Source organism: Bubalus bubalis, chromosome 13, assembly GCF_019923935.1.
Source record: "Bubalus bubalis isolate 160015118507 breed Murrah chromosome 13, NDDB_SH_1, whole genome shotgun sequence".
In the NCBI taxonomy this organism is placed as follows: Eukaryota; Metazoa; Chordata; class Mammalia; order Artiodactyla; family Bovidae; genus Bubalus; species Bubalus bubalis.
The window spans coordinates 69,987,751-70,002,361 of NC_059169.1; the positions used below are offsets into that span (position 1 = coordinate 69,987,751).

General features: G+C 38.0%; 1 long non-coding RNA gene across 2 annotated transcripts in view; it reads left to right on the forward strand.

Moving 5' to 3' along the window:
• The first annotated feature begins 8,361 nt into the window (after positions 1 to 8,361).
• LOC102413401 overlaps positions 8,362 to 14,611 on the forward strand; it is a 51,255-nt gene continuing 45,005 nt past the window's right edge. For both annotated transcript variants that reach the window (XR_006543810.2, XR_006543811.2), the window contains exon 1: positions 8,362 to 8,738. This is a non-coding gene — a long non-coding RNA (uncharacterized LOC102413401). The remainder of the gene's footprint in view (positions 8,739 to 14,611) is intronic.

Here is a 14,611-nt window from a genome sequence, read left to right on the forward strand (position 1 = left end):
CTATTCTGCTTCCCTCTTCCATATCTAGAAAAACTGTGGAATTATATTGGGTCTACTCAGATAATTCAGGATAATCTATTTTTAGGTCATGTGAGTAGCAACCTTAATTCTGTCTGCAACTTGAATACCCCTTGCCACATAACAACATATTCACAGATTCTAGGGATTAAGATGTGGACTTCTTTTGGAGAACCAGTATCCTGCCAACCATATAAATGAACCATTTTACTCTGCTTTTCTTCAGGAACTCCATCAACCATCATCTAACTCTAATAAAATTACATGCAAACAGTTCACACATGCACACAATTCCAGAGAGGGGGGACCCTGCAATTATAAACATATTCTGAACGTTTAAGAATCACTGGACTAGCTCATAGAATATCCATGTTCCAGAGAAGGATTGTTTGATAGTATCAAAATGCCAAATTTTAGACTGGCATTTTAACGTGTATATTTTTAACTTTGATCAGAAAACCTTGATATGGGTTGAAAGTTTTTTCTTGTATTTCCCCTCTATGTATTTTTTAAATGTAGTTCTAATCATCCTAATTACACCTCTACATCTTGCACTTATAAACAGTTTTCCAGTTGGTATGCATCATTTTGTGATGACGCTAATAGTAAATCCAGTCATTTCCCCACAATTTACTTAATAATCTTACTACTATTGGACATTCCAACCCAATCCTCCCTTTCTGCTACTTAGTACTATATTTAATATTCTCGGCATCTTCCTGTATAGATCTTTTCCCATAGTTCAGATTTATTTCATCTAGATTCCTGAAATTCGAATTTCTGGCAGGAAGATGAATATTTCTATCACCCTTTTTATTATTGCTAAATTACTTTTCAAAAGGCCTGCTTTAACTTACATTGCCACCAGCCCTTCCTCACTCATACCATCAATATGAGGGGTTTTTTAAATGGCTTTTGTGCACTGAAAAGAATATTCAGAGGTCATTTAAATTCTTATCAAACTTATGAATTAAAAAACTTAGTTCTTCCTTGACTTTTAATTTAACTTGAAGCTCTGGTTAGTCTTTGTAAATTTTACCAGCAATCACTTTCAAGGAGGCTTTTAAAGGTCTCTTAAATATTTAGCTTTTAGAATTTTATAACTTCTATAACTTCTGCTTTCCTTAAGTAGTTAAAGCTGGATTAATAAACAAAACCTCTCCAAGAACTTATTTAAAAAAGAAAAACAAGAAAAACCTGTATTTGTTTTTCTTCTTTCGCTGTGTATTTGTTAACTGTTCTGTTTTTCTTTAGACCTCTTATTAACACTTTATCTGCTTTATATGTTAAAAAATATTTTTTGATTTGTCATGTGTCTTTACCATTTATAGCAAAATTTTTCCTGTGTATATACATTTTTTGTGTAGCTAACAATGTTCTCCAAGATTCTGTGTTGAACCTTTCTATCATTCTACATACCTCCTGCGGTGATCTCGTTCAATCCCACAGTTTAAACTACCATCTACAACTACAATTAGTCAAGTTGTAGTAAATAGATAAAATACTAGTAAATCTACAGATAAGAGCGCACACCAGAACTTCCCCTAAAGTTCCAGACTTCCAAATCAAAACACCAATCCTAATATCCAGTTCTCTCTCCAGAGGATGAGAGGATTGTACTTAACCCAGAGGCATATAAAAATCAACATTTCACATGTCAAAATCCATCAAACCTGTTCTGTTTTTCCCTATCTCAGGAAATGGTACACCAGAAACCAAGAAGCCCTACCACCATGCTTCCTTCTCTCTCTTCTCCATATACAAAGGCTCCTAAACCTCTCCAGTCTTAGCTTCAACTTTCTCCATCCTAGCTTACTCTGCTTTACCATATGGGCACTGAATTTACTGGTCCTTTTGGCACAGGACATTAACATATGCTCCTTTTTTTCCATTTTTTTGGCCTACCTAATTCCTAAGTCTCAGTTTAACTGTCCCTCCTTTGAAAGTGTTAGTTGCTCAGTTGTGTCTGACTCTTTGCAACCCCATGGACTGTAGCCTACCAGGCTTCTCTGTCCATGGGATTCTCCAGGCAAGAATACTGGAGTGGGTTGCCATTCCCTTCTCCAGGGGATCTTCCTGACCCAGGGATCAAACCCCAGTCTCCTGCATTGCAGGCAGATTCTTAACCATCTGAGCCACCAGGGAAGCCCACCCCCCCACCCCACCCACTTAGAAAGGCCTTATTTAAATCTCCAGTGTTAAGTCCCCATTGTGTATGCTTTCATAGCATCCTATATTTTTCATGGCATCCTGTACTTATCACAATGGTAATTTGTATGATTATTAACGTAACCCTCTTTTCTCTTAGTAGACTACACCACAGAGAGAGGAACTGTGGCTGTTTTTCTCACCCCTAGATGCTCAGGACCTTAAACAATACATAACACAGTGTTAAGTCGCTCAGTCGTGTCTGACTCTTTGTGACCCCATGGACTATTGACCACCAGGCTCCTCTATTCATGGAATTCTCCAGGCAAGAACACTGGAGTGGGTGGCCATTCCCTTCTCCAGGGCATCTTCATGACCCAGGGTCAAATCCGGGTCTCCTGCGCTACAGGTGGATTCTTTCCTGACTGAGCCACCAGGAAAGCCCTACATAACACAGAATAGAGGCTAAACAGTTAACTGTAAATAGTTACACATTAAAACTGGAGAAGTAAATCCAGTTTTGTTTATACTTCATTTCACCATCATTTCTAATCTGTGCTTCAAGTACTTTTTATCTCTTGCCTGGATACTACTGATACCATAGCCTTTGTAGGACTTTCTATCACTGCTCTTGCACTTTCTAATCTGTTCTCCAGTACCCTTGTTAAAGTGAATTTCTAAAATATAAATCTGATATTACCAATTGGTTTCAGATTTTTCAGTTGCATCAATATAAAAGTGACATGTAAGGAATGGTGCTGCTGCTGCTGCTGCTGCTAAGTCGCTTCAGTTGTGTCCGACTCTGTGCGACCCCAGAGACGGCAGCCCACCAGGCTCCCCCGTCCCTGGGATTCTCCAGGCAAGAAAACTGGAGTGGGTTGCCATTTCCTTCTCCAATGCATGAAAGTGAAAAGTGAAAGTGAAGTCGCTCAGTCGTGTCCGACTCGAGCGACCCCATGGACTGCAGCCTTCCAGGCTCCTCCATCCATGGGATTTTCCAGGCAAGAGTACTGGAGTGGGGTGCCATTGCCTTCTCCGGTAAGGAATGGTAGAATCTACTAAATGATAATGTAGCAGAGAAATTCAGAATGAGACTGTAAAACTAATATAGTAACTCAGATGCTTCTTACATGTTAAGTGGAAAAAGACAAAACTATTTCACATTGTGACCTTATAAAATTATATTTATAGACATTTATTAAGGGAACATGAAAATTGCATGTGAATTGTGATTTGACTTTATTCAGAACTTTATAAATTGCTATATCTTCTCAATTATAGTTATAATAAATTTAAAATTAAACCCATGTTATTAACAGATACATATATTAGTATATGCATATTTTAATGTGCATATACACATATATATTTCCTAACTCTGTCTCCTAAAAGGTCCAAGAAGCAGCAATGAACCTAACCTTGGTCTCTAAGACCATCTTCACTAAGAGGAAACAGGGTTATTTAGAGAAAAAGCTAACTCCAGGGTTATGGCAGGAGCTAGATTTGAAACATCTTACTATACCGGAAAGCAAGTAAGTATTCCCAGAAAATGATGTAGGCACACCACAAAGGCATGCTGCTGCTAAGTCACTTCAGTTGTGTCCGACTCTGTGCGACCCCAGAGACGGCAGCCCACCAGGCTCCCCCGTCCCTGGGATTCTCCAGGCAAGAACACTGGAGTGGGTTGCCATTTCCTTCTCCAATGCATGAAAGTGAAAAGTGAAAGTGAAGTCGCTCAGTCGTGTGCGACCCCATGGATTGCAGCCTACCAGGCTCCTCTGTCCATGGGATTCTCTAGGCAGGAGTACTGGAGTGGGGTGCCATTGCCTTCTCTGCCACAAAGGCATAGGACCCAGAATAAAGGTGCTCCCACTAGCTGAATCTAGGACAATTCAAACACCAAAACTAATCAAATACAGACTTTAAAATAGAGGTGAAAGGTCATGATGTGTGTGACTTACCTTGAAATGGTTCAGAAAAAAATGTACAAAATATACACATACAAATATAGATAGAACACAAGGAAACGAAATACAGAAGTGGAAAAACACAGGAATTCATAAGTTAATTGCAGATAATAAATAAACAAAGGAGAAGAAAGGGCCCTCTGTTTGCAGTAGAATGCTGTGGACTGACTGGTCAATATCAAAGGACTTAACAGATTTGTTGAATCATGTTACAACCATCATTGTAAAACTATATTGGTAGTAACATATCCTAAATTTAAATGGGAACTTTGATGAGTAAGATGTATCTTCAAGTATTTCCCCACAGATTGCTTATTTGCCAGGAAGAAAAAAAAAAACCCAGTTAACCAAACATTGGAAAATTCTAGCCACATGAAGACCAGATAATCAAAATGAACATCATCAGTGAGGGACATATGGCTATCACATGCTTCCAGAAGTAGTACTCAGAAGGACACAATATCACCTGTGCCATAGTCTAATTAAGAATGCAAAACCTCAATTTAACTTAATGAGGATGCATCAGACAAAAACAAAATAAGGAATGTTCTCTCTAAAAGGAGGGTGGAGAGAGAAACTATATTCTTTAAGAATGTCAAAATCATAAAAGATAAAGAAAGGCTGTGAGAGTGTTCCAGTAAAAGAAGCTAGAATCAAGACCCACTAAATGTAGTACCTGACCCCAGATTGGCTCCTATATTGAAGGGGGAAGTGCTACAAGGACCAACCTACAAAACGCCTGTATCAATGGTAGATTGAAGTATTTTTTCAATGTAAATTTATGAAGTTGATAGGAAATACAAGTATTTAGGGATCAAGGGCCAAGATGTATGTAACTTAACCTCAAATGGTTCAGAAAAAAATTGCATATAAAGAAACATATATATTTGGAGAGAGACAGAGAATTTGCAAAAGAGAAGTAAATGATACCAGTGTTCTCTGAACTATTTCTATTTTTGCAACTTTTTGTAAATTTGAAATCATTTCCAAGTAAAAAAAAGTTTTTTTAAAAAATTAAGTCCACCTCAGAAAAACAAGACCAACAGGAAAATAAAAGCTATTTATGTAGCTTTTACATCTGTGCAATTTGCATCTATGCAAATTGTTTTTAAAACACCACCAGAGTATACTGAGTTTTCAGGTTACTGTTCACAGTGTTTTAAGAGGCTTCATTCTTCCTTAAAAGATGAACAGACCTGTAACTTTCACAGTTTATCTAAATAAGCTAATATGTTGAAGCCAACATTCCATCAGTTGCAGTTTAGGCTTAAAGAAACAGCAGGAGGGGAAAAAAAAAAGCATCGAAATTACAAGACCTCTGCTCTCCACACTACCCATATTTACCATTCATTTGCTGGTGATTGCATGGCAGTTTCCAAAGTAAAACCTCAAATTTTAAATTATGACTTCAGTTTTATGACAAGTCAAGAAGAGTATGCAGAGAAACAAACTAGGTGGGTGGAAAGGGGTGGGCGTAGGGTGGCTAATCCTTCCCTGTATTGAAGATGAAAGAAAGCTGCAAACTTCTGCCCCAATTGAGTCCCTAAATAATTGAGTCCATTCTTCTCATCAAGTATTAAAGTTCAAGGAAGGTGTTCTTAACTAGTTTTTTACCTGTGAATCTGAAGATCTGAAGTAAAAGTGCTCTTTTTTTCTTTGCTTTCAAGTTCAGTTCGGGAATTTGCACCCCCTTGTGGTCAAACATAAAATTATTCATTTTCAAAACCATTTTTTTTTTCCCCCAGTTTGGTTTTTTTTGTTCAGGCATAAAAACCAAGTTACTTGACTTTGTTTTCTCCCATGTTAGTGCATCAAGAAACTTTAATGAAGGATTTTAAAATCCTTTTTTGTTAAATAGGATCTGAAACAAACAGGACTTAATTCTTCTAAAAGTGACCTCTATATAAACTTTAGTCTGTGCAAAATGGAGACAATAATTACACCTACCTCATGAGTTATTATGAAGATTCGAGGAGAAAATGGATATACATGCTTAGCTGACATACAGTACCTAGTAGGTACTCAATAAATGTTATTATTTATTAATATCAGCACTTTAGAATTCTCCTGACAGAATAAATCTTAAAAGTGGATGGACTGGATAAAAATTTTACCAATTCATGATGTTCTAGTACAGTCTTGCAAATAAGTTCCCCCAAATATACCACGTATCCAGACTGCAGCTAGCTGATTCTCTCCACAGGTATATTGTTAAATTACAAACAATATGTGTTTATCTCTAGATGATATAAATTTGGATGGTTTTTATAGAGTGGCCTGATTTTTCCCCTTTTCTCCCTTTAATAATTAGAGCAGTAAAACTATTCCATTTTCATAGGTTACTCTTATGAAATGGCAAAACAAATTAACATCTTTATTCATCTGACAGAAATTATCACTCCATTTGGCAAAAATAATTTGCCTGGCTGATTTATCATTTTAAGAGGCTCTTAAACACAAATGCTAATTTCCTAATGGCCCTAACTGTAATCTGGTCTTTGAAACACCTCTAAAGAAACCATCTTCAAAGATTAGTGTTAATGACTGACCCACAACAATAGCTAACATTTACTAATATACCATGCACTGTTCAAATACCTTTAATATATTAGCTCATTCACATCCTTAAAACAACTGGATGAAGTATTAGCATTAATCCTTTTACAAAAGATCAAACTGAGAAAAAAGTAACTCTTGTAGGGTCACAAAGCTAGTAAATAACAGATGAACTCCAACCCAAGCAGTTTGGTTCCAGAGTTCATTCACTTAACCAGTGCACAAAAAGTACCATAGACATGTAAGTCACATACTATGCAGCCATGATACTACTTGATGATGTCAAATTATTAAATTATTAAAATCCATTTCTCTTCTGATTGTACCTCAGTAACGCAAACCATGCTACCTTCTCCCATTTCCTTCCTTCTTAGTACTTGAGGCATTTTCACACTCGTCTAATTTTAACTCTCACAATGATGTATGTCTTTGCATACTCAAAACATTTATGATTCATCACAAGTTGTTTTACAATAAAAACTAGGAAAAGGTGTAACAATGCCCCAGATTTTTAACTGTTGGATTCTTTAGAGAATTCATAATAACTTGGGATCAGGAAAAAAGCAACCAGTTTTAAAATAATCTTAAAATGTAATCATTTAAGATCAAAGGGAGTCTTTTTTTTTTTATCTTAACTAGCCTGGCAACAGGTGAAATAATTCTCTCAAGCAAATGAATAGTTAAAAGGTTTTTAAAGAAGGCATTCAATATTGACAGCTTATCATCTTTTACCGTCCTACTACAGTGCCCAGTTTTTTTGACATGGGATAGATCTGCCTAGGTCTTGTGCTTCTGTTTAGTAGTTTTAAGACTTTGGGGAGAGTTTCTTAATCTGAATCTCACGTATCCTCTTGTGTAAAATAAAGATAATGCCTACTTCACAGAGCTGTTGTGGGCAATAAACATGATCATTCCGTAAAGCGTTTAGTTAGCACCATGACTGCCCAGAGTAGTCAATACAATGTATCTAGTTGTTATTACTTTACCAATGCGTGGCACAATAGAAACCCATCTTTGCTAGATTAAGCTCCCTTACCAACCTTAAAAAAAAAAAAAAATCCCACTAAGTGATCCCCAAAACTGCCATAACCCATTCACCTTTCCAAACCCCGGCAGAATGTTTACGAACGAGAAGACAGTGAGACTAGATTCAATCAAAAGTTGCACAGCAAGGTAGAGAATGACCCGGCATCCAGAATCTGACAGATGCGGACTCGTTCACGTGCTTGCTACCTGTGCTACCTTAGGGAACTTAAACTCTTTGGGCCTTGGTTTCCTGGTCTGCAAACGGAGAATAACAACAGTACCTACCTCACAAAGTTGTTTTGAGGCTTAAGTGCGATAGCTCCCGTAAAGCGTTGACTTACAGCAAGAGCTCTGCAAACAGGCGGGGCTGCTCTAAAGTACACGTGTATCCATACACACGCTCCCAGACACATTCCGTTGTTAGGAGTTTAGACACAGGCAATAAGCTGTTTCTCTTTTCACCTAAGCTGTACCCCTGTTTGTTTTCGTCGAACAGTAGAATAAATGCCTACCGACTGATAATGTCACCCATGGACCCTCGGGCCCATAGTCCCCACGGCCCCTCCAGCCCCGCGGCTGAGCACAGGAGCTGCACGCACGCGCAGGAAAAGAGGTAGGACTACCGCGGCTGAGGAGGCGAAGGGAGATCGGCGACCACGCGAGGATTCTGCGCATGTTCAAGGCGAGGGGGTAGGAGTAGGAGTTTGCGCATGAGCAGAAGTGTCGGGAAAGCTAGCGTAGTGGGGGTTAGGAGGCGGTATTGACAGCTGTGGAAGCAGCCCGCGTTCCCGGCATGCCCCGGGGCGGCGGGGTTGGCTCTAACGAATTTGAATGAGGAGCCTCAGCGCTTTCGGCGCCATTTTCGAGTGATGCCTGATCTCATCAATCTAGCGGGAGAGACGGACTAACCTGTCCGAGACTACAGCGCCTTTAAGACTCGGCCGAAAAATCACTAAAAAAATCCCAAAAATTTACTTAGAGCAAAGGGCACTTGGCGGAGCCTCGTCAGGGTTGGCGCAGCGGGTAAGAGCCTGTAGAAGTAGCAGAGCGGGACTCGGGAGGTGGCAGTGGTGGGACCGGCAGGCGGTGGGGGGTGCAGGGAGTGGGGCAATGGGTCCCCTTCATCTTAATCGCAAAAAAAAAAAAAAGTGCAAGGAGATAGGGTTGAGGGGTAATTGGGTTGTCTGAGTGGGCGGCGGCGGGCGGGATGTGGCGGGAGCGCGGAGAGTCGCGGGCGTGGGGGGAGGGGAGCTGCAGTTTGAGCGGGACGCGGACGCGCTGCGGCTCAGCGGCCGCCGCCCAGCGGATCTGTCAGCGGGACCCCCCGCCCGGGGCCGGGGCCGCGGCGCGCTGGGGCTCGGCCGGCCGCGGCTCCTTGACAGGAGGAGGGGGACGGGCGCCCCTTCCCCCGCCGTGGGCGAACCGAGCCGTCTTTTATCGCAGTTTCCCCGGCCCGCGGCGGCCGTCTTCCCGTGACAAGAAACTTGAGGTCGGGGGAAAATTGAGGACCCGGCGTAGCGGGTGCCTCCGGTCCGACACGCGGACAGTCCTCCCCGCGGGACCCAACCGTGTGTATTGTCGTCTCTGACGCCAAAGCGGGAGATGCCCTCGCGATGTGAATCTGTCCACGCCGCCCTCCGGCTCCGCGCCCCTGGGTCCCGGCAGGGGTAGCACTGACCCGGGTCTGGCTTTTCCAATTTGGGCAAGATGGGGCGGGGGCAGGCTTTTGAGGTTTTAGCGGGCTCCTAGGAAAGATGCTGGACTTTCGCTTTTTGATCGGGATTTTGGTCGTTTACTCTCACGGTGTCGTCCTTTCTTGGGGTGGGGGGGGGGCGGGGGGAGTGTTCTTGGGTGAGATGAAAGATGGGGCTTCGACCTTGCGATTTCCTTCTCCCAGCCGCACTTTTCTTAGAAGACTTTTTCCTTCTCCAGCCTTTGAAACATGTCGCAAGGGGAAAAAGGCAATCTTTGAAACTGTTGATGTTTTCCTCCCGAAAAGTCTTTCCCCGGAGAACTTAACGGTAATTTTGCAATCCCCACCTTTTCTTGGGAGCGCTCTTGACTTCGAGGCGGAGGGGAAAGGGCTGTTATTTGCCTTTCCCTTTAGTGATTTTTTTTTCCTCCTCGTAGTTTCTACCAATTTTTGCTCGACTGCACTTGAATGATTTGAGCCAGTGACGGCTTTAACTTTAATACTTTATAGGTGGATAATGGCCTTTGTAAAATTCCTCATTAAAAATGTACTGGATCTTAAATCCTTTCCTGCGCTGAAGGCACCCTAGATTAACCCTTTGCTGGTGTGATGTATTGCGTATGGGGCGCGCGACTCTGGGTTGCGAATATGCAGGAGTTGATTTTTGCAGCAGCTATTCAATTGTTCGAAAAAGAGGAATAACGCTTTCAGTCACACACTTCTTAGGACTGCCTGCCTAAAGTTTACCTCCCCCACCCCGCCCCTGGAATTGATGTAACGATTGATTGAGTTCTTATTTCTGTAAAGATTGGGGGACCCGCCCTCACTTAGAATCTTTCCCCGAAGAGAATAGGAGAGCGCAATGTGATGTTTTTCAAATGGTGTCTAACGGAGCTCCCAAAACACCGAACTTGTTACCCACTGATTGGCTGGAAGGAAGCGGGACTGGGGGGTTTGAATGTTGAACACTAGATTATAATTCTTGACTTTCCAAAAAATTACACTTTTAGAAAACCACGTAATGAAACGTTAAGACGAGGAATTCAAAAGCTGGTGTGTAGTATTTTTTTCGTCCATAAAGGATTTTCGAGTGATTTTTAAATGTATATTAAAAGTAAAACCTGGAGAAGACAATTTTCGCAAAATTGTAATTCTGCTGGCTGAGATTACAAGACTTTTATATATTTGCCCCTGTTCTCTATTGGTTAAAAACTGAGTTTGGGTGTTTTTTTTGTTCCTCTGACAGAAAATTTTCATCTTAAGCTACATGCATTTGTCAGATGCAGATTACGGAAGAATTGTTTCTTTTATTTCCATGAAAAGAAACTTTAATTTTCTTAATGTTAAGAACTAGCTTTTCCACATTTCCCACAGAAATTGAATACATTTTTTAAACGTTTCACAGATAATTTTAAATATATAGGTTTTGCTAATTTAGCCATTGCAATGGACTTAAAACCTTATTTACAAGAAATATATGTTGCTTAATTTAGACAATACAACAGGTAAGTAGCACAGGTGCAGTGTGTATGATTTCATTCATAAATTCATTATGAAGAAATGTATGGCATACAACACTGTGGATGTGTTGTATTTGATTTTCAGTTGATTTTTGTTTGATGTTGCTTGAGACAACCGTCAATGTATTTCTATTTATTACAAAGCTTGTCATTCCGTTTAATTGTATCTTGATAAAAGGCGGGTGTGGTTTACAAAGAAAATCGGTAAACTCACTGATAAACAAGATAGCCATAGATGGGCTTTGAAAGATTTTTTAATAGAAATTTATACTTTTTATGAATAGTAATTGAAATTTTGAAACTTAAGAGTTTGTATTCTCACATTAGGTCGAATATACATTGTTAGAAAATATTCAGATGAAAAGATCCTAGGACTTTTTTTTATAAATCTCTGTAGATCTATAAATATAATTTATGTTAATAAGTGGAATAGCTGAGTTTATAAATCATACTATTTTATAGTGCCTTCAACACGGATTAGAACGACACAACCTATGTTAATTACTTTTTTTCAGAGCTGTTTATTTTGAATCATCTGTTGAAAATTTCATAAGAGATGCTAATTATCCTCTCTAAAATTTGCTTTAATGAAATTGTATGAAACTCTATTTCTATTTTTAATGTAATTTTACCTAAAATACCAGAGTCAGTAGGTTTTGCTGTTTTAGGTTTTGAGCTTTAATTTTTATTCAAATTATTATGTGACTTGTAGAGTTTTGAGGGTGGGGTGGGGAAAGACTTTATAAATTACACCAGGCTGGTTAAATTTAACCATACTTTTTAATGTTTTGGTTTATGGGGTTTTTTGTTTGTTTTAGGAGGTGATAGGTGCGGGATTGTTACATTTAATACATCTTGAAAAGAAGTGAAGAGATTCCTTTATTGTAAATACTACACTGAAGCTTGAGAACACACTAGCACCTAAATAAAATCCACAGCATTCACAATATTTTCCCATTTACGTGGTGCTAGTAAGAGGAAGATTTTGGTTTTAGGCTTGTGGGCATGTAGATAGTAGTTCCAACAGATGTATATTAAGTATATTAACTATATTTCTCTGCAAAAATGGACAGTTCTAATTTATTTTTTACTGTAAAGACTAGAAAAGTCTTACAATACCACAGGAAAACAATGGTGAGGAAGAGTGTTGATACTGTCACTCTGCTCTTTTTAAAGCTATGTTTGCATGTTTTGGGGCAGAGGGAACTAGAGAAGGCAAGGTATCAGTCTTCCTGGTAGCATTGATCTTCATTTGTTTGCCCTTCATTCTGTTTTATAAAAGTCCAGTTTTAGACTTTGTGTTAATGCTGATAAGTTGTCTTAGTTGTACATTTACAAAATGTAGCCTCAGGTGTTTGTGTGTAACACAGCTTTTTTCCTAATCAAATTAATAATCACTTTTAATGTTCATCTAGAGCTAAGGATGAAAATTTCAAAATAGCTTTCATATTCTGGAGCCCTTCTTTCATCATGCTTTGTGTACTGCGTTTTTGTTTGTTTTTGGTTTTGTGGAGACATACATATTTTTATCTTTATGTAAAGCAATATGTAGTAACTGTTCAGAATGTCACAAAATAACTTCAATCAGAAATACTAGTCAGTTGATTTGGTTTACAAAAAGAAAAAGAATGCCCAGTGACTATATTAGATATTTCTTCTACATGATACATAAGCTTTCTCCAGTTAAAAATATCAGTATAAACTTACACACGATTTTGAAATTTTATTCTATAAAAAATTTGTCTTACTCTAAAATACTGGCCTAAAATTGACTGTCCTTTTTTTTTCCTTTTGTTAAATGAAGCTTGAGTAATCGTCACTGATTTCTCTTTAACCCTTTTTTAGAAGAAACAGATTATGTGTCTGATTATAACTAGAAAACACCATCTTAGAAAGAATTGTCAGAGTATTACTATACATGTAGTTTTACTTTGTTTTAATTCAGCAAACTTAGAAACACTATGTGCCAGGCAACAATTTTGGCATGTTGTTAGAATTCAGACTATGACTTTCTGAGATTTGGTAGCCCCAAATCCCTTAAGACCAAAGGAAATCAGTAATAAACTACCACTTTTCTTTCAAATAAGTGTCAAAATGAGATTAAGCCACTTTTGCATTTTTTACAAGTGACAGTACTAGAACTTTAAAATCATTATTAATATTAACAGAAGTAAACCAGTTGTAGAGTATCACAATACTAATATGTGTTTATGGATTTTTCTTATTAATTGCATGAACAAATGACTCTAGAACCTTCCTAAGAATACTGCTTTCTGGTAGGGAAATGATTTTCTCTTGCCTTTTTTTTTCTTTGCCTGTATTAAAGATACTTTAAAGCATTTTTCTTTTAGAAGGATAAGTTTAAAGTATTAGAATTGATATTAAATAGATATGTGAATTTTAGTCAATATTTTTTATCAAATTCTGAGACATTAAATACACTTTGGTTTAATCCTGTCCCATTTCACTAAAGAGTCTTTGTACTGGAAAGACTTGTTGCGGGTTCAAAGTGTAAAAAGCTGTGTTTTGTAATAGATTTGAATTTTAGTATTTCAAGATTTTTTAGCATCTTTTTTATCATAAACGTTTGGTTTAATATTTGTCTTCTGTCTGAACCTCTTTGTACTTTATTATTTAGTATTTTTTCTTTCCCTACTATTTAAAATCTTAACATTTGGCATGGAATACATATTGGCTTCTTCTATTATCCTGTGATTTTTAAAATTAAGATAGCTTCATTTTCTATATACTCACGTATAGAAAACTGTATCTTTTGAGGAACACTATGTAGAAATTATTCTAGTATTTTTAAATGTCATGGTTTCAGGATTAGTGTTTGCGAGTTATATATGTGTGTCTTTTGTCATTAAACAATCAGATATTTGGCTTCAGAGGATTAAAGGATTGTTTTATTTTAAATAAAAATGGAAAACTCAGTGTTGTGGTTCACATATATGTATTATAAGCCTTTGGTAATTAACTGATATTTGTATGCAGTTGATCATCACTAAGTTATTAAGATTCAGGTAAAACAAATGAAAACACCCTTACATACATATAGTTACACCACCTCTACTTGGACACATTAAACAAAACAGTAGCTCAACATTCATCCATTTATTACTTACAAATATTTTAATTTGTCTTAAAAGTAAATTCTGAATTTTCTTCTGTTAGATTGTAACATCTTAAAACATTTGGAAATAGCAGTGTTATTATTCACTCAGGCTTGACAAAAGACTAAAGTTAAAAATAGTGGTAATTTCTGTCATTAAAACATAATTTGGGAAGAAAAGTAGTTAAAAATTTGTCTCTATCCCTTGAAAACTTTTTAAACTGTGTGGATTTTATGAGTTTAAGAAGCATAGACAAACTGTATTTCTATTTTCTTTATGGAGTCTTCTTGACCAGTCCTCTAACAACTACCTACATAAATACACTCATCTACACTGCTTTCAAAATGAATGCCCTAAAGAGAAATGAAAGCAGAAACATATTAATCTGATTTGTTTGAAGAGGCTTCGGATGATAAAGCATATCACAGGTGTTTCTAATCAAGATATTTCTATTTTTAAAACGTTATTGTCAAGTTAGGGTTTCTTTGAACATAGGCAAAATTGGGGTTGTTTTGAAGATCTTACCTCTGTGTTCAGGGATCAACTGTGAAACTGCAGGAGGCGGAA